The sequence below is a fragment of the Strix aluco genome, chromosome 5 (genome assembly GCF_031877795.1).
Source record: "Strix aluco isolate bStrAlu1 chromosome 5, bStrAlu1.hap1, whole genome shotgun sequence".
NCBI lineage: Eukaryota > Metazoa > Chordata > Aves > Strigiformes > Strigidae > Strix > Strix aluco.
Genome location: NC_133935.1, coordinates 84,295,754 through 84,316,169, shown reverse-complemented (window position 1 = coordinate 84,316,169; position 20,416 = coordinate 84,295,754). Strand labels below are relative to the sequence as shown.

The window sequence follows — 20,416 nt, the reverse complement described above, 5'->3', positions numbered from 1 at the left end:
TCTTTGCTAATGTTGATTAGGATTTCATCATCGCTTTTCCGACTGCTCTCCTTCCCTTTCTTGTCCCACAGAGGCAGGGGCTGAGGATCACTGTAACAGTGAAACCAGCTATACAGATGCTACAAGCTGCAGTTAGCCTGAGAATTTTGACAGGGGCAGTGGAAAAAGCAAAATATTTTTTCCATTTTTCAGCTACAAGTGACTCAATTGCTAATAAGATAAACTTTTGAGAAACACAACTTAGTCTAATTTTCCCTTTGAATAGTGAACATCACATGACTATACTTTGTGGGGAAATAAACATATGTAAGCTTGTGGACCGGGTATAAAAATCCCAGACAGAACTCTGTTATCCAAAAGAGTGTAATGAACAGGTGCAATCCTCACAAGATACTTATTTAATTTATAATTTCCCTAAGGACAGATTGGATATCATGCTGTATTATGCGTATTGTTCTTTTTTAAGATCTAAGGTCTCAAAGTCTGCGTGTAGAAATATGTGTAAAAATTCTGCCTAGTGTAAAGATGAACATAAATGACATCGCCTTTTTGGGTGAATGAAATCCAGTGCTGTGCTGGTACAAATGTCGCATGGGGCAGTTTTTCAGTTTAGTAAGCTGTAGTAAGTGTAGGTTCAGTCTTTCATACATCACGTTCAGCTAGATAGTTGCAGTTACGAAGTGCTCCAGTTAGATTAAGTGAAATTATGATCAGGAACAGTATCTGAAGTGTAAAGGGCTATCAGATACAATGGTTTTAGTGTGTTCAGAACAAATATGCGATTTCCAGTAACAGTGTGAGAACTTACACATGCTGGTGGGTGTTTCTGAAGCTCTGTAGACCTGACTTTTCTGTTTGCTTTAATTGCATAGAATACATAGTTCTTTTATAGATCAATAGCATTTTAATGTCTCTTGCCTTAATATAACCCAGGAAGTGAAACTGCTGGGTGTCAGTGAAACTGCAGAAATATGTTATTGGATTGATAAGGAGGTATTAAAATCTCCCCCCCCATTAAGTTTGTTAAAAGGGTTGGTTTTAAAATCTAACAATGAACTCTCTTAAACCAGGAAGAGACAAACAATGTAAATACCACATATGTAGAGAACATTAGAAAGAGAAAAGTATAGAGGAGGAAGACTTTGAGAAGTGAATAGAGGTTTTAGCTACCCTGTTCTGGCTACTTTCTTGAAACACTTTAGCCAGATTTTTCAGGAGGTAAACAAACACCATTCTGTCAGTGAAATCCAGCATCTTTGAAATGTAACAAGTTACCCAGCAGTTTTGCACTTTGGGTAGGGTTTTTTTTTTTAACTTGGAAAATCATACTTTAAAAATATGCAAGAAAGATCAAATTCAACAAGGCTCAAAGCGGCTGTAGACACGTATCTGAACATGGGGAGTGAGAGATGAGAGTATTACAGACTCAGTCTGGCAATACATGACATAGAGAGGCTAAAAATTGAAATGGGGACAGTTGTGTGCTTTTTTGTATGTAACTTTTTATACTCTTTCTCTTGCAAGTTAGATCCAGGAGTTAGATTTTAGCAGTCCTTATAAATAATGTATGAATCCTTTTAACACCCGAAGCAAGAAGATATTATTTCCAAAGTTGGATGAGAACCAGGAAAACTTCTAATGCCTAAGGCTAGTGTATCAGAGGACCTACAGACACAACTTCAAAAAATGAATACAATATTTTTTTAATGGAAATTTAAAGCAAGCATTAAATACAGCTGCTAAATGCAGGTTTGTTATGGTTGATTTAAAATACTTATAGTTGAGGACATTTTAATTAAATGTTTACTGAAAATGCTATTTGTAATTTTGTGCCCTATGTTGGTTTTTTTTTTGAAAGGGGCAAGGTGAATCAAGAAACTCTGTTGTATATCTTCTGTTGTATTTTACTCCAAGTACAATTCAGAAGAAAAACTTTTACTTTTGCAGATTAAAGGAATGCATCGTAAAAATACTGAAGAATTGCAGAAGCTGTTTGAATAGTTTGCAGATCTTTATTCAGTAGGGAAAAAAAACCCATGCTGCTGCAAAGATTGTGCAGTTCCTTACATTTGAGCTGTTTTCAGTAGGCAATAAAGATAATTAGGCAGTAATGAAGGAAGGCTTCATGTGTGTTACGATGTATAATGTGAATCTTTCAGTCACTTAAAGGAACTGTCAGGAAGACTCATTATGTCCCATTTTATGTTGAAGCCTAGAGCTCAGCTCATGTTATGAATATTTATTTACTGATATGATTCAGAAATTACTAGTGCTGATCTATTTTAGCAATAATATAGCCATTATGGTCTTAAGGGTATGAGCAAAACAAGGTTTATTGGGAGAGGTAGTATCTTTTAATTTTATCAGTTGATCTAGTTAGAAGTACTATCTCTGGTGACAAACTGACTTCACAGGTAATTTTAGCTAGGTGCTTTAGTAAGAAAAAGCTTTTTTTTTTATTGTTCATTTTTAAAAAAAAGAACAGTGTTCAGTATGCACCATGACCAGTAGGTGTTGCTAACCTCCTTCTCAAAAGTCCTCTAGTTCTGCGCATGTAACTAACTTCTTATTTCCACTTGCTCTAGAACTGGTGCTGCTGTGTTCAGAGTATACAGTCTACCCAGCAGCTTGTGTGATGCCTTAGTTATCCTTGCCAAAGACTCGATAAGAGCAAAAAGTCCTGTCCAGCCTGAGAGGAGCCGTTTCCACCATATGTACTCAATAGTAAGAAATGCTGAAACAGCTCTCTGAATGATTTCTGAAGTTGTGGGGGAAAGGGAGGAAGGCAAATAGGTTTTCAAGATCTGTAATTTGTGTCAGCTGGAAGTTCAGTTCAGTGGTACAAGTTTTGTTCCAAGAAAGCAGAAAATGTTTTCTTGCCTTAAATATGCCGTGCCTCATTTCAGTAATGTGCACTAACAAAATGATCTGGTGCAGATTCCAAATGCTTGCACTGCGAGGATCTGCATATAAAATTACATATTTTATGAAACAATCTGACTGAGTATTGCCATGGCAAATGTTGGGTTTTTAGCAGTATTTTTACAAAGAACACTGAAGGGATAATTTTATGCCAATGTATCATGATGTTCACTGTCTGCCTATTTTTAATTAGACTCCTTTTTGTTTTTTGAGTTATTTTAGTGCTGTTGTCACTAAAATGTCATGGTAAACTTGTAAGACAGATTAAAAAAGGAGAAAAAAATAAATTAGTTGCAAAACATGATGGTCATGCTTTATTTCTTGTGCTTTAATGTAAAAGAACATACATTTTGCAATAATACATCAACTTCATAGAATTTGTTGATTGCATTTGAAGCAAAACAGTACTGTGCTGAAACTAGGCCAGTTGAGAAAGCCCAGACACTTTTCTACAGCTAATAATAGTCACTATTACATTTTGTGGTAATGTTGAGAGCCCTGGGTCCTGATGCTTTAAGAACATGTATCATTCTCCATAATTAAAACAAAGAAAAGTGAAGTGTGAATACTACATGTGCCATGGTAACCTTATTTCTAAGCTTCTTGGAATGAATTTCTACCTGTACTTGCTGCCTCTTATTATTACCTCATTTTAAAGAATGATTTTTTTTTTTTAAATAACCACTTTATGTCAATTGCCTTCTTTTCCTGACTTTTTGAAGTCACAAGTAGTCTATCCCTGTTTCTCTGACTGGAAGACTGAAGAAAATGTTGCTTTTGTGTATGCTATACTGTTCACAGACTGTTATATTTGTATGAGATGCTCATTCCTCTCTTACACTGTAATTGTGCTGGGGTATGTCAGAAGAATATGAGGGAGAAGACATCAGAGTCTCTTCCTAGTAGAGATTTTTTGTGGGGAGAGGGGTAGCTTTTAGGGAGTCAAACTTCCTCCTCAATTCTTGCTTCATTTTTTTCTGTCTTCTGCTTCACACCACTTCACTCCCACTTCATAGAGGTTCAGCTCCTTTCCCTTAAAGATGATCTGGAAACAAACGTCATTTTTACTGGGCATTAAGTTTTGTGGTGTTTCATTCCTGATAATGTGTGTTCGAGCACTGGCATTGTATTTCTGATCCATTGACTCAGGATCAGTTCTTGGCACGGTGTACAAATTCGGATTTATTTGTAGCCTTTCCTGTCAGAGCATTTTATTTCCCTGGCAGATCAAAACATAAAATTGTTGATTTTCTTACAGTCCTGCCTTTGCCCCTCTTTGCTGTTGATGTGATGCTAGGACCTTTTACCCACCAAAACCTGATGCTTGCAGCCACCTGGAAGCGTGGAAACCCAGCTGTCAAATTATACATCGTCTCAGAACATCTTTAGTTTTTTCATGCAATGTTAGTTTCTAAAAATCACATTTGAATTGATGAGAAGGGGGGGGTGTGTGCGAAGCAAGGTGCTAATCAAAATAACATGATTTTTGCATCTGATATCTAGGGTCTACTGGTGCTAGAATTGTAATTGTATAAAGCATTAAGCATCACGGTGGTATAAAGCATTAGTGTCTAGCTCCAGTGGCTAGATATATCAGATTTTAAAATTGTCACTAGCCCTTCAGTCTAGCAGTGCTTTCTTTGGCTGTGGTCCAGAACTGAATCTAGCAAGTCTTGGATCTCAGACCAGCGTCATTGGAATCTCTGGTTTCCTGAAGGGTTAAAAAAAGGCAATACCTCTTTCTAAATTAGCGCGTGGTGGGCTTTAAAAAGGATACTGGGATATCAGCTTTGCCATTTTGATAACACAGGTCTCGCTGTTGTAGTTTTTAAGCCTTTCTGCCTTTCTCCAGATCTAATTTAACCCCACAGACTAACTCTTCTTCGTTCTAACAGCTGCCCTGGTGATTTAAAAGCAGAAACGATCTTTTCAACAGAGTTTTTCCGGTATATTTGGTTAGGAAACCACCACCCATCAACAAACAGGTACTGTGTAGTCAACCAGTTTGAAGAGCTAAACCCCTGCCAGACTGAACGCTCTGCTCCTGGCTGCTAACCATGCCTGGTTGCTGAGTATTTGCAAGCATCCTTTAGCCGTCCGTGCAGTATGCTGAGTGTTAGACGCTGATTGCTTTTGTGCGAATGAGTCTTCGCGTATGCATCAGCCTAGCAAGGAAGAAGCAACAGGAGAAACAGACAAAATGAGAAAGGCAGCCAAGCTTGAGATGCAGACAGAAGAAAGGCATTGGGAAAGAGCCAATAGGAGAGGCAGATTTCAAAGAAAAAGGAAAATATGAGACAGGAACAAAAAAAGTGTAAAGAAAATGTGCCTGGTTTAAATCTTGCCATTAGACAGAAAAATAACTTTTATAGAAGGCATGCTGATAAAGCTGTAATTGGGAAGACAACTGTATCTTTACCTTTTCTTAAGAAGTTGTATCATAATCAAAAGCATAATTTCTAGTGAAATACTGCAAGAAAGGATTTAATGAGGAAGATTTTTTTTTTTAAAAAAGCTTAAAATGTGAAGCTAAATAGACTTTCACCGAAGAGTTTCATTTAATTTACAGCACTTGGGGAAAAAAAAAAAAAAAGCAGCCCCAATGTAATAAGTGCCATGGTAAAACTTTATCCGTGACAGAAACCAAATCACATACCTGGGATCCGTAGACTATGGAGACTGAAGCATACACTGTTTTATATTCTGTAGGAGACTAGTACCTAACTTTTCTTTTCCTAATTGTTCATGTCTTTGGAAAAAAAAAAAACCCTCTTGCTTTTTTTGTGAGAAGCATAGTGGCAGCTGGAAGTGGGGCATGGAAGGAAATGGATTAAAAGGGTTTGCATTGGTTTTGGGAGAGAATTCATGATGGGGTTTCATGTTTTTGTTTGTTGGGGTCTTTTAAATGTTGTATCCTTCAAAACAAATAAACTGGTTGGAACCTGGCTGTACCTGAATAAGCAAATCAGAAAATACATTTTATGAAGATGCTGACTCCAATTTTTTTAAAAAGTAATAATGAGGAGTTAGTAGTACTAACTATAAAAATTCAGCATTGTGAAAACGTATTTCTTCAGCTATCTAGTTTTATTCACTGCACGTAGCAAATGAAGTGAACGTGACTTTTCTTCAAGGGGATATCATCCTTTTAAAACCTTCCCACAAAGATTTTTTCTGTTTTTCAGACCTGTTTAGATAACTTACAAGTTGTTAGTGATTCCTAAGGATTCAGATGCAGAAGTTGACTCATAAAAGCCAGCCTTTTGCAGTGAATTATTTACATGGAATTGGAATGAAAGTCATGGATTCTTTCACTGTATTGTGATATGCAAATTGCAATTTTGGCTATAATAAAACTGGAGGAGAAAACGGGACTTTACGATAAAAGGATTCTATTGTCTTGTGTATTTAAAACAGAAATGCTGCCATGATTTTAATTTCCTACTGATCCTTTTTCAGCAAAACTTTTGTCACTTGTCTTGACTCGTCATGTCAGATCAGTTTTTTCCATTTTCTGACAATGTATGACTTTGTTTAGTGCCTGTGTTGCTTCCTGCACTGTCTACTGCTACTATACTTGAGGATTTTATTTCATCTGGATCATCAGACACCTTTGTGCCTTTGAAAGCATAAGTTTCAAATTAGGTTGTCCTCCGATAGCTGTGTGTTACTGTTCTCAAACATTTCAGACTTTCCCTTACTGCACTGAGTACTTTTGGTGACTCTAGGGGAGGGGTGGGAAATGGAAAGTCTCGCCACTGCTTAAAGCAGGATAAAAGAGAAGTGCAACTGGCCTGTTTTAAGGGCTGACCTTGTAACTTTATTATTTTTCAGTTCTTTTGCTTCATGCAAGAGCCTTCTTATTTTTCTTCTCGTCAAATGCTTTTATTTTTTTTACTCTTTGACTTTTGCCACCAAGGATGCTTTAACTTAATGAAAATGTTAGTGATTACTAACAATTCCTGGCATTCAAAAAGCAAATAAAAATTCTTTTAGCTACTGGGAGCAAAACCACAAATTTGATTGTTACCCCCCCGCACAGGAATTTGTGCCAGACCTTCTGAGAAATGGCTCATAACCTAAGCAAGCCTTAATTTTGTACTGCATTTGAGAGACTTGTTCGGGAAGGAGATGGAATTAGAACATGTTGGTTGAGTCCTTGTATGTTTATCTGATTTTGAGACATGTGGAACTTAAGTTTCTCCACAATGCCAGCATCCTCCTGCTGCTGATTAACAGCTGTGGCATGTACATGGACACAGGGAAGGGTCCACACCTGGGGTTCAGGAGTTGGCACTCCAGGTAGTTGTTCTGAGTAACGCTGCTGTCCAGAGAAGAGTTACTTGAACTTTTTTCAGTTAAAGACTTTTGAAGTGTCTGAAACATTTCTTTCCTCCTGTGAAAAAAAAAAAAAATCCATGCTTGGAGCTATTCAGGAATAGACATTGCACGGTGTTTACACGCACATTTTCAAGTGTAGCTGAGCCTAACCTTGATCTTTGCATCAGAACAAGCCATTGTCTAGACAAAGATCACTAGTCGATTACGGGACCCCTATCTCTCTTGCATTAATCAGGTGAATGACTCATTACAAGCTTCTGCAGACAAGTATGTGGTAGAGTCCAGGTTAAGACCAAGGAACTCTGCCTTCTAATTTTTAAAATTATGACTAAGAAAGCTCATTTGAATTATTTGTCTTTTGCCACACACAGATAAGCACTATAACTTTACCATGCAGCTCTTAACTTGTGTCTTCTTCCAGTCTTCACCTTTGGTACATGTTCCTGTTTTCTCCAACTCTCAACTAAAGGGAATATTAGTGAGTGGGTAAGTCATTAGGAAGGGATAACTCATTTTTGTACGTAGGCAGTTCCACTTCATCCTGCAAGAGCCTGAGAAATGTAAAGTTGGATGGATAACAGGGAGAGTTCAAATTAGAGGGCGTTTGGAGACATGACCCTGGTTCATGTAGCAAGACGCTTGGATAATTAAAGTTCATCTGTAACTGAGTGGTTTTTTGGAATCTTTCATTTTTGTAATTGCACTCATTAGAAACATTAATGGCTTTCTGATGACTTGACAAGTCTGTATTTTTATATATTTCTTTAGTTTGGATTTTGTTTCTTTGAACAGCTGTGCGTTGCGTGACTAGGTAAAATGTAATTCTGTTTGCATGTTGTGTATAAATGCATGTTGTTTGAATCGGTTAAGCAAAAGCTACCATAGCATACCTGTGTTTTTGAGAAGCAATGTCAAACTTGAGCTGGGCTGGATCTGGCTTGTATTTAGCCCAAGGCTGTAAAACATAGGGTCTTCAGGTGGTAACACAGTAAGTCACAAATTTCTCTGACTTGGTTTGAGATTAATGTTTCAATCATGGTTATAAGTGATGACGCCACGCTGCCAGAGGTGGTATTTTATATGGAGAGATAAATTGAAGTTCAGCTCTGTGTGTGTGTGTTTAAAATAGTTCGATAACAACTTAAATGACCTTTATTCTGGCCACTTTACAATCTGCAGCATTCTGCTTAATTTATTTTCTTTGGTGAACTTGTTTGCCCTCTGCATTTGCGCTGTTGATGTCTCCTGCTTTCCCATTCCAAAGAGTTGTGTTAAAGGAAGACTCTGTGTTTCATGTGTATTCTTACAGTTGGGATGAAGCATACTTTTCTTCAAACGTTATGAGCTCTCTTCCCTGAGGGGAGGAGGATGGTACTGATTCTGTGCGTCTGAGAGGTACGGCTTAACAGATTGGCCAAATAATCCATCCTGAATTGGAGAGTGAATAATTTTAATACCCCTTATCTTGCATAGATTTTTGTGGATATTCATCTCAGCAAATGAACTTTGCATTTCTAAATGTTTAGAGCAGCATGTTCATTCAGGCACAGCATACTTGAATCTTAATATTGTCCAAGTTTCTCCACGTTTCTCCAGGTTTCTGTGCATGTGGGACTTTGGTTCCAGGCATATTTAAACAAATGTTTGCGCTTGTGTGCGGACAACGCTAATTATGTCTGACAGTCACAATTGGGAATAGCATGGAGGAAATAATAGTTCTTGACCAATCGCTAAAACACAGGAAGTCCTGGTGCCATAGGAAGGGAGAGAAACTCACTTTTCATTTCCTTTTGAGTCCAGTGTGTTCAGATTAACTTTAAAGGGAGCTGAGATGCAGCTCTGAGGATTTAGTCTTCAATCATGTGCTACCTATGCGTGGAGCCCGTCTCAGCAGGCAGGCAGTCACCAGCCAGAAAAGCTCTCATAGCTCAGCTGCTGGGTATCCTATTGCAAATTAAATATGAAACAAGGATGCATTTGGTTTTGCATGAGAAACTTTTAACACATTCATTAAAGAGGCTTTCTTTCTGTTCTGAATATTTTAAATCACAATATCGCTGAAGGTGATAGCTCAACTGTAATCTCTCAGGGATAAATAGTTTCTTTTGCTGTTTTAAAGAGAATTGATGGATTTTTACCATTCTTATGTGCAACAGTTCTAATTTTCTGTAGTACAGGCTTTACATGTTCAGATCAGCAAGGTTTATTGTAATTCAGTTACCTTTTTGGGGAGGTGTGTGTATAAAATATTCCACAAACAAATATTTTCAGTGCGATCAAAACGTGCACATATATTTTTCTTTTTTTTTTTAAAAAAAGATAAGAGCTACAGTTAAAATCACATATCCTTGTCCAAGGAACTTGAGTTGGGATTTTTTTTTTTTTTTAAGAAGCTTTAGAATTACAAATGAAAATCTATTTAGATTTTGGTGAGATTTAGCCATCCATTTATCCTCTTTTATCATCATACCTTAACTTTTTTTTCCAGAGTCCTTAAAAACATGATATAAAATCACATTGGTTGTGATGAGCTGAAAAATCAAGGTGGAATTTTATTGTTACGGTGTTGCTGTGTAGTTCAGTTACACTTACAAACTGCAGCATGTGAAGGGTTTATCACAATATTGCATATATTGACACAATTCAGGGGTTTTTTTTTTTAGGACTCTTGGGGAAAGTAAACTTTATGTGAATTAAAAAATGATAAGCATCTTAATGCTTACATTGCAGGTAACAACCTCCTCTTAGATGAGCTGATTTTCACAGAGTACAGCTTATGCATCGTATATGTTTAAAAGTTAAGGTGATTCAGGCTGAAACACTAAATTTCTTCAAAACCTCAGTGTAAACCTCAGTTTTATAAATGGCCTGTCTATTTAAGGAGTTTTTCCTTCACAAAGACATTTCTTCTCGCATGAGCTCTCTAAGCTGAGCTCCTTGCATGTGTTTTTGGTCCGTCTCTGCTGCGCAGAGAGCTGGGTGAGGCGAACTCCCAGCACGTCTTCTAGACCCCCCCCCCGGTGTCATTTCATACAGATGGGATGCCAGTGTGAAGCTGCAGTCTTAAAAACTAGCCCTGCTGCCTGGTCAAAGACAAAACGCTTCTACAGGTGTGGGAAGTGAAGAAATACGGGCTTGAATTTTGCAGTGTCAGTGGTCCATATGTCCTGTGGAGGGGACATCTGTCCTGTGCCCTGCCATAGCATGCTAAGATTTTCTCAGGTCCCAGGCTAAGCCAAGCAGGGTTGCTGCAGCACTCATAACGGGAGACATCCAAGGCAATCCCGTGAAGCAGGAAATAGTGTTGATTAGTAGATGGCATTTTATAAGAAGCTTGGTCTGCTGTTGAGACTGGCATATTTCAAATGGGATGAAAAATTAAGTCCTTGCCACTTGTGGTGATTAAAGCCTCAGTGGCTCACTTTTCACGAGTAGCATGTTAACCCTGCTGGCACGGTTCCAGTTGGGTTATAGAGTCCTGCCAACCTAAATGCCCTGAGCAGTTTCAAATTCGTGGAGGAGAAACCGCTCAGCGCTGTTCTGTGCCGCTGAGTAGCTGCCGCATCCTCCCACCAAGATTACTGCGTTTCAGCAGTAATTGAAGTGATGCTGAGTTGAGGCCAGGTCCTATCAACTAAGTGCATGCAGCAAGCATTTTTTTTCTTCTTTAAGTGTAAATCCGGGAGTGCACGCGTGTTTTCTAGGTTAGCGTTAGACCTGTATGTGTGAATGATGATAAATAAATGCAAGGTCGTTACACTCTTTCAGAACGGGGCATAGAGCCCATCCTGGGTCTGCAGAGGAGAGAACCGCGTATGATCTGCAGGTGCTGTGAATGTACTGAAGAAACTGAGGCAAATAAACAGAAATATTGATTCCTTTTATCGAGTTTTCTTCCTTTCACGTGCGTATAAGGGCTGCTTTTGTGCATAATATAGATTATCATTTCCGTGTGGTATTTTTAGCAGTCAATGTATAGAAAAAGTATGTGGACAGTTGGAGTAATTAGATACAAATATCCAAGTAGAGGGACAACTGGTTATAATCTGCTGTGAAAGAAAGGTGTGTGACATGGGAAGGTGATGCTGGCAGTGGCGTGTCGCCAGAAGAATACGTGTTGGGGTTAAATAACTTACAGTAGGATTTTTGTAAAATGGAATAATTCTTATCAGCCCCTGGTGAAACGGCTAACACTTGTGCTGCTTTCAGACTCCAGTGTTACACATGTGCTTATTCTATGCAGTAGCTATTGGCCTTATCTAAATGGAAAACCCTTTCCAGCTTGAGAACAACTTAGCAACTTTTTAATATCAAAAAGAGCACATTATACACAACACATGTACAAGACTCAAAGGAACATGTATGCTGCCTAAAGTTTTTTGGAGCTAGTGTGTGTGTGCGCTAATCTCCTGAGAGTTCATTGCTCCAAGCTTTTATCGAGAGCAAAGGGAGTCAGAGACGAAGAGTTCTGTGCGCTGCCACTCCATCTGAAAGAACCAGCTCCTTTTTCCTTAGTTCAAGGCAATACGCCCAGAAGTATGTGTACATCGTTCCTATCAATGCAGTCACAGGACTCTGACTTTCTTTTTAAGTGAAAATAAATGAAAATGTTTTCATTCTGTATTGTTAAACAGCAGAGGAAGTTTCTGCTACAGTCTAATTGTCTCAGATCTGCTTCTCAGTGCAGCGCATCTTTGCATTGCACTGTTATTACCTTTTAATGTTTAGAAGAGATGAAGTATATTGATAGTATCTCAAGGGAAAGACTGTAGATGCTGGTTTTTTGAGGAAAAACTTAGATGTGGTTTAAAAACCTCCTTTCTTCTGGTTGTCATGGGTTGACTGCAGTTCATACTACTCAGAGTTACTGCAGCCTCCAAATGTCCAGTTTTGCAGTTTCTTTGCCTTAATTGGTGTAAGTTTTGCTTTCCCAAATGATCTTTTATGAAAGGGCAGTGAGATGAGGAAACAAGCGAGCTTCAGAGTGAGAGATCCCGTCAAGAAGTCATGTCCACTTCGTATCACATTAACAGGGAGGGAACACGCGAGCTATCAGATAACACGTTAAACACTATTCTCCAGAATTAGGTGACTTTGTTTCCTTTCCTGCGTTTAGTGTCCCAGCGTCTTGCAAAGGTCGGGGTTACTTTTTGAACAGCCAGAGCTGCATTAGTGCCATTCTTCTTCTGAACAGTAGTTCATTTCTTTCTGTAGTATTAAGGCAGCAGCACCTTTTTATTTTAATGAGCCAAAGCTTCGTTAAACCAGGAACCTCTCCTGGTCATAGGTAGCATGGTACACGAACATATTTAAGGCAATTCAATTTCTGTAAGAAACGGTGTGCAAAGAAAAGTCTTGCTTCCTCATGCAAAGAGCTGGATTCTTAATTACAGCGGAGTTGACAAAGAATGACATTTGGCAAAAATCCAGAGCAATACTCAGCCTTGTTGCCTCTTGTTGCAGAGTGAGGCACCTTAACTGTTCAGTCATCACACCTTCTGATTTAATGTAAGGAAAGTTAGAAATATAAGAGGAGATTTTCAAGATTTTTCCCCCACCACCACTATTTGAGAGCATATTAATACTGTAGTCATCAAGGCTTTAAATTTCTTAAATGTTAGCTATCTATATTGAGTTATATCACATCTACCTTCACTCTGCTGATGCAGTATCAAGGCTGAAACTTTTATTCTGCAAAACCCAAGTCATTTCTCTCAAGCTTTTATTTTGCCTTTTATGTGCATGTCTCATCTACACCATTCATAGCAAAATATGTGTTCTTAAAATAACAACAGCATAATCTGGTTACATATGGCAAAGGAAATAATACGAAAGATCAAGGCTTTCTCTAATCTGAGTCCTTATAGCATCTTACATTGCTGGGTGGCTGTAAAATGCATTGCACAAGTGGAATATTCTAAGCATTGTGTTAAAATTTCCATTTTTTAAAAATTTAGCATCACTAAAAGACTAGTGTTAATTTTTACTGCATTTTAGTTAGAAATAAACACATTTAATTAATTTTAAATTTACTTTAAATTGCTTACTAGCTCTTTCTCCCACCGCCTCCAAAACAAAGGAGCATATATCCGGGTGATTGCTTGTACACCACATGCTGGCTTTCAGAATGGAAACTTCAGGATGGAAGCTGAGAGGAGCCAGACAAGCATATGCAAAGAAAATTAAATGTTTCAGACCGATCTGAGCAGTGGAGATCAGATAACTACAGTCATGGTGTATCTTCTTGGAGGTGGTATTAGAAGTTACTATGCAGTAAACTCTACTAAAGAACAAGAGTTTAGTGTGTGATACACCTGGCACAATTTGGAACATGAGGTCCAGCGGTTTGCTCCTAGCAATCTCTGTCCTTGGGACACAAAAAAAAAGAGACACCAAAGTGGTCTGGCTGTAGCAGTTGCTAGAGTTTGGGGGGAAAGGAAAATAACAAAAACACTATCCACGCTAGTGAAGAACATGGTCTGTGGTTGAGTTGAACCAGAGCCATCAGGGCACACCAGGCTGTCAGCGACATCATCGCCATTCCTGTTGCAGCTCTAGGAAAAGCACAGGACCCACCACAAGCCTGTCTCCAGTTGCACCCTCATCAATCTGAGGTGCCGAGGACACGGTGATGCTGGGGGAAGGGAGATGATGACTTGGAGGGAGCCAAACCCTTCCTACAAACTTGTTGCGGTAGTGTAGTTCCGGTGTATAACTCAGTAAGAGGAGGTTTTGGCGTGTGACGTGAAAGGGATGTAAGCCAGGTCTTGAAGTGTGTGCCTAAGGTCTGTTGCAGTGACAGATAAAGGTGATGGTGCTAAACAAATTAGCGTGGGTATTAAAAACAGCAGAGCCATGTTGACAGGATGCTTTTGTCAGGTCAATTTGAGAAGAATTCTGTTGAGAAGAATCTGAGCCCCGCTGTGCTTGGCAAGCTGAACTTGTGTTTCGGTGGATGCCCTGTATTGGGAGCGCTCAGAGAATGCTTTGGATCAGAACTTGCACAATACCCTTGTACCATGCACACGTGTAACGATTTCTGCTTGAAGGATTTCCTTATTCAGAGACTAAATCCACATCTTTTTGTTTGATGTTCCTTGATGGCTCTATCCAAGGAAGAGCAGGAATCCCAGCTGAGAAGCAGGATACGTCAGTCCAGGTGCCATGTTAAAGGACTGTGCTAGCTCTGCTGGCTGAGCAAGGTTTTGGGATACGGGTGCACCACTGTCAAGTTTAAACTGGTTCCAAGATGTCCTTTCTCCCTGCAAAACAAGGGGGTCAGTTAGTGTCTGGAGTCTGTTAATGAGCCAATTGTACAGAAAATGCATGTCCCACTGTTTTTTCTTTTCTTCAGTCTTCTAGATACCCTGGAAAATTAGATACTTTCCTTTTCCCTCTTAAAACTTGATCAGATGAGATCAAGTGTTTTCCAGTAACACAGCTCTGGTTTTTCACTTTAGTTATCGTATCTCGTTCGCTGCTTAATGCAAATTCAATAATCATATTGGTTCAGACTTCTACACTGACTGCATCGGTGCGTTTTTAACAGTAATATTTTACAGATCACTGCAGAAATGCGTAGGTTGCACACTATTTTCAGAGGAATTTCCAACTTGAAAGTGCGGTAAGCTTTCTTTATATTAGCTAGAAAATCCTGAGGTGTAAAAGCCCAAAAGGTCTATATCACTCTTCTCCCTTCAGATACCACACGTGCAAAAATTTTATAGCATCGTTCCAAGCCTCAAGTTGAGAGAAGTTATGACTTAAGGCTATTGAACATGTAGTTTTCAGACAGCTGCAAGTTCTGCTATTTTTAAACACTTCTTCACATGCAACAAAAGCTCTAGTTATTATGTGCAATAATGTATTCAATAAACTTTGATTTAAAACATTTTTTTATATTTTAGCTGCATTTTGCTAATAAAAAAAGGAATGTGAAAGGAAGTATTTTGTGAAGTCAAATAGATGAAGTCTTATGGTAACTTTCTCACAGAAATTCAGCTCCTAAGTGGAATCCATGCATAAGATGTTGTATTTCTAAAAGATATGGTTGTTTGGGGTTTTTTTTCGCTGAGAATTATAAATGTCTGAAGCATGATTTAAAATGGAAATAGCATCGTAGCCTTCACTGTTGTGTCACTATCAATTTGCTATAGTTAAACCATCCGCGGAGATAAAATAAATTCAATAGAGCTATCAGATAATATCTTGCAGTCTTTTTATTTAAATGTGCTTCACTCTTAATGCAAAAGAGAGCATGTATATATGTGCCTAAGTACGTTACCGAAAGGGACTAAAGAGACTGTGCTGTTGGTGCTCAGTGAGTTTTGGTTTTCTCTGTTAGCTAGAGTTTTTATAAACCTCGTATATTCTTTTCCCCCATTTCAACTTTTACACATGTATTACTTCACTAAACTGGCATGTTTAGCAATGAATTTTTTTTTTTTTTTCTCAAAGCTCAATCTTTCCAGCATTCTGGAATTTTCAGTTTTCCTAAGCCGCTTCTAATTTGTGTGTCATTTTCCCAGCTGGAAATGGAACGTGGTTTTACAAACAGTTCTATACTGTTTCCATGCAGTGGTGTGGGTCTTCTGATACTAAGACTGACCTAAATGCTGTAGTCAAATTTGCTGTGCCTTTTCTTTCTGCCAGTGCATGCCTCTTACTAGTGGTTACCACCCCTAAGTATTCCGTGCTTCTCTTCCTAGTTAACAGGTTTCTTGAAATGCATTAAATAATTTTTTTTCTGGTGCCAACATCAGCTTACATTGTTCTAAGCATAATAGTTTACTTATGCATATATTTCTTATAGCTGTCATTTTCCATTAATGTTTGCACCACACTTTTCAATGTTATACTTTCTGATAAGTTTCATTAAATTGGAAGATCCTTGTTTTTAGAATATGCTACAATTAAATTCTTTTGGTTCCTTACTAGATAGCTCTCTCCACTTGCTCATTACCACTTGTCTGCATTCTTTCAGCATCTTTAATTTTTTTGTCCAAGACTTTTCAAGTAAGATTTTGTGATACTGTCAGATATCGAACTTTAAAGCTTCTATTATAGTTTCTAGTTATCTATTATTTTTGTAGTTATTTCAGAAGAATCTGAAAATTGATCAAGTTGTCTTTTTTCTTTTTTTTTTTTTTCCTTGTCTAATCTTGTCATGGTTTTTTTCTTACTACGTCCTAATTCTGTTATGGGTTGAAGTGGTAGTTGTTAGGGTCATTCTTTTGAAGTATGTGTATATTCTGGACTTACTGATAATATTAATTAGATACGTGTAATAACAGACAGCTTTAGTAATTAGTGAACTCCTGATAGAGACAGCGCAATAGTTTGAGAGATGAATTTTCTCGAGCAGCAAAACAAAATTATCCAGATGCTCTTCATGTCAGTATCAAAACAATGTTTCTTGATACGTTTCTTGGATTCAGAATACACACCGTTTAGTAGCAACTGGCTGTTTATAATTCTGGAATTTGGTAGTGACAGTTACCAAAGTCAGTAATCTGAGACTACTCAGAATGAAAAAAATGCACAACAAAAATACAGTATGTCGGTTCTACATCACTGAAAAAGTTTTTCTTCTATACAAGTTTTATTATAGAAATGTGCAGATGATATTACACGAGCAGAAGCTGCCAAAAAAAGAAACTGCCCAAGAAGTTCAAAAAAGTCAGTATAAAGTGCAGAGAAAGAGAGAGGCTTAAAGTGTTTGCAGTTTGTATTTCCATCCCTGTTCACCTTCCTGGAAACTTGTCCTGGGTTTGTACTTGGGGCCAGCTGTGCACAGTAGCTGATACAGAGATGTGGCTGTAACCCATGGCTGCCCTTGCAGGCAAATGGTTTTCTTTAGAGTTCTTGCTAAAGGGTAAGAATAAAATAATTTTCAGTCTTTTCTTACTAGAGTTTCCTTTTATTTCCGTGGTTTGTGTTCTTCTGAAAAGGCAAAAGGGTCTTCCTTGCATAGCTGGGCAGTGCAGGAGTCTTTGACTCTTAATTTCCCTAGCTGCTGTTATACCCAAACTCGATGGCTGCTGTGGTCCAGATTTAGCATGTCTTAGAGGTTTGAATGTTTATGTCTCCTTAACAGAAAAAAAGTTTTGACATGTATCTTGACACTGTTGCATCAGTGCTAACTGCATTGTTTTTAATCAAATAGAAGATTTGCTATTATATCCGATTATTTTTCCTATTAAATGTGCTTGTCTTGGCTTACATACCCCTTATCCTAATACTCAGTAAGACTCTCATCCATTTCCTGATAGGTAAAGACTGGTGTGAGATATTGAGGGTACAAGGAACAGAAGTAAGAAGGAAGAATGAAAATACGTAAGGTTCATTTTTACTGGAAGTATGTTAGTCTGTTAAGGCAGCAGATAGTTTTGTTTTTTTAATGAACAACTGGCTTAATTTTTATAAACAAACTTTTGTGCAGCTGTCTAAAAGGGAAGAAAAATTTGATGACTTTGCCAGTGGAGCAGCCTGCTCAATCACCTTTCTCAGTTCCTAGATGAGCTTTCTGAAGCTTAGACAGTACAGTGGGCAAGAATGCAAAAGCTGGATGTCACCATCCAAGGTTGCTTTCAGCGCTGGTGCTTGTGATCTTACTGAGCATCTGTTGTCTTGCTGTTCTCGCAGCTCTCACAGAGCAGCAGTGCTGTGAGTAGGTCAGTCTAATGAGCAGACTGTATTGTTAACAGTATTTGTTACCATTGTATATAAATCTAAAGGAACAAATAATAAGGTGCCAAAAAGGTAAGATGCTCCCTATAGGTCTCTCTTAGCAAAGTTGTCATAGTCACATTTAGTTTCCCCTCTTCAATTTACTACTTTATATTTATGATGATTCTTCTCTGCTTTCTCAACTTTCAAAATTTTTCCTGAAACTTTTAGAAAACTTTCAGAGGAGAATGATACAGTTCTGATTTGCTTGACAGGCATCACTGTTTGGCAAGAGTCTTCTACTTATATATGCAAATTATTTATACTCTAAAATGAGAATTTTTGGGGCTATATTGTTTCCTGAATTTGACTAACAGTTTAATATGGAGATAATGTGCTGCTCTTGTTCCTTTTCACTAGGAGTCCTGGTTTGGGTTGGGTTTTTTTGGAGGGGGGAAGGGATCAGATTTCAGTGCATTTCAATAATTTTTAAATCACCCAACTTAAAGCATCTCTTTGGGCTAATATTATATGTGTACAAAAAGCTTTGTTTCTCTTATCCACCAAAGTGTAAATGCGCTAACTCCGTTAACTTCTACAGGAGCAATCCATGGGTAAAAAATTCTCCATTTAGTGCTCTTGTTACTGATACACTGTTTTGGAAGATGTTTCTTGTATTTGTTTACAGAATCTAAAAAAGTGTGCCTGTAAGATCAGATCTAATACGCTATCAGTGATTTTTACGTTGTGGAAAATGTAACTGTAAAAAATTAGTTTGAGGCAATGCATGAATCTATGGCAAAACCGTAAATTTACTCATAGAAGAAAAGCTGCTTTGCATATTTTAGCCTGAATTCACTGTCACGATAAATAGTAGTCACAAAAGCTGCGACATACACCCCAGCTATTGGCAACTGGCTGTATATCACGATAGGTTAGCATACAGAAATTTAGGCATTCTTCCTCATTTTCATTGAGCAGAGAGCTAAACATATCCTGACCAAGTGCTAAAGAAATGCTTTTAGGGCAGAAGCCAAGATTTTTGTGATTTAGGGAAGGCTACTTTGTAAAGTTACTGTTGTGTGCTGTGAAATCCATGCCATAGGTGTAATAAAGTGTGCTTGCCATTTAGAAGAAGGTGGGTTTATACTCTCCATTTTTAGCTTGCATTGACATCTGCACATCCACTCTGTCTTTCCATATCAATCTGTGGACAGATTGCTTGCAAGTAAAACCTGGTTTCACTTTTTTTCCCCTGGTTTAAAAAAAATAAAAATGTTCATTTGGTGGGGGGAGGGGGGGGTGTGGGGGTGTGTGTGGAAAGTATTTGCCCCAGAAATGGGCTCCCTTATTCTATAAACAACTTGAATTTGCACAGATGGCTTTCCAGTTTGTACAGGCAGCACTGATAGGTTGGGGGGTGGCAGGCACTCCTGTGTTACTCTGCTTTGCTTTTCCTTGTCTCTGCTAGCTCCAGCCTTCATTTTCTCCTTATTGTAGTGACTGGCAGCAGATATTAGAAGAGGGAGAGAGCTGAGAGCCCAGTGTCTTCTGAGATGGATCTCAAAGATCGGGGGAAACTCTAGAAAGTTATCAGTGCTTAAACCCCAGGTGGCAAATTAATTTGGGTGGCTGCTGTGTCCTTCTGTGGCACCTGAATAGAGAATTCCTGAAAATCTGGATCTTCAGATGAGTGAACAGATAGGTCTGTAGTAAATTAAGGATATATAGATATATATTCTTTTTTATTATTTGTTTGCTATTTCGGTTACGCTAACCTGCTTAAACCCTTTGTAGGAAAAGAAGGTGGCCTGATCTTTCCATTTTTAGCTTTCATGACTCTTTAAAAAGCCTCAGTTTAACACTTAGAGGAAGAAAATGTCTTTATTGCTTGCTGGACCTCTGTAGCATTTTGCACACTGAACTGTCAAAGCTCTCATGATTCTTCGTTACTGTGATTATTCAGAAAACTATGCAATCATCTTTTTAAGTTTTGTTGACAAGGAGATTAGTTTATGCCAGAGAACTTTTGTGAATCACAGCATGTTGGATTTTCTTAGAAATACGCACTGAATTTAAAAGTCTCCCTTTTGGGAATGAAAAGGAATAATGAAAAGCGGTGATTGAGATTTTAGATTGTACAACTGTCCTGCAAAACTAACATTGCTTTCAGGCAAAAAGCAAGCCCCACCCTTTACAAGCAGGCAGATGTTGCATTCAGGCTACAGATTTAAACAGACAGCAAATAGACCTTTAGGATTCAACAGTAACAGTAAATCTTCCATCATTTGCATAGCATTTTGAGTAAGCAAGTTGATAAATGTTTTTGTCTAGCTTGAACTTATGGTAATATTACACATCCTTGATATTGCATTATTAATATGCTTTTTTGTTGTTACTGCACTGATGTGGCTTAAAGTAATTTTATCACCTCCATTTAACCTTCGGTGTGCATGAGTTTAAATATCTGTCCAGTGGAGGCTCA

At 38.2% G+C, this 20,416-nt stretch overlaps 1 protein-coding gene across 1 annotated transcript in view; it reads left to right on the top strand.

Moving 5' to 3' along the window:
- The window catches only part of TAF3 (TATA-box binding protein associated factor 3), a 125,758-nt gene that overhangs the window by 12,981 nt on the left and 92,361 nt on the right, over positions 1-20,416 (top strand). The window lies entirely within an intron of this gene.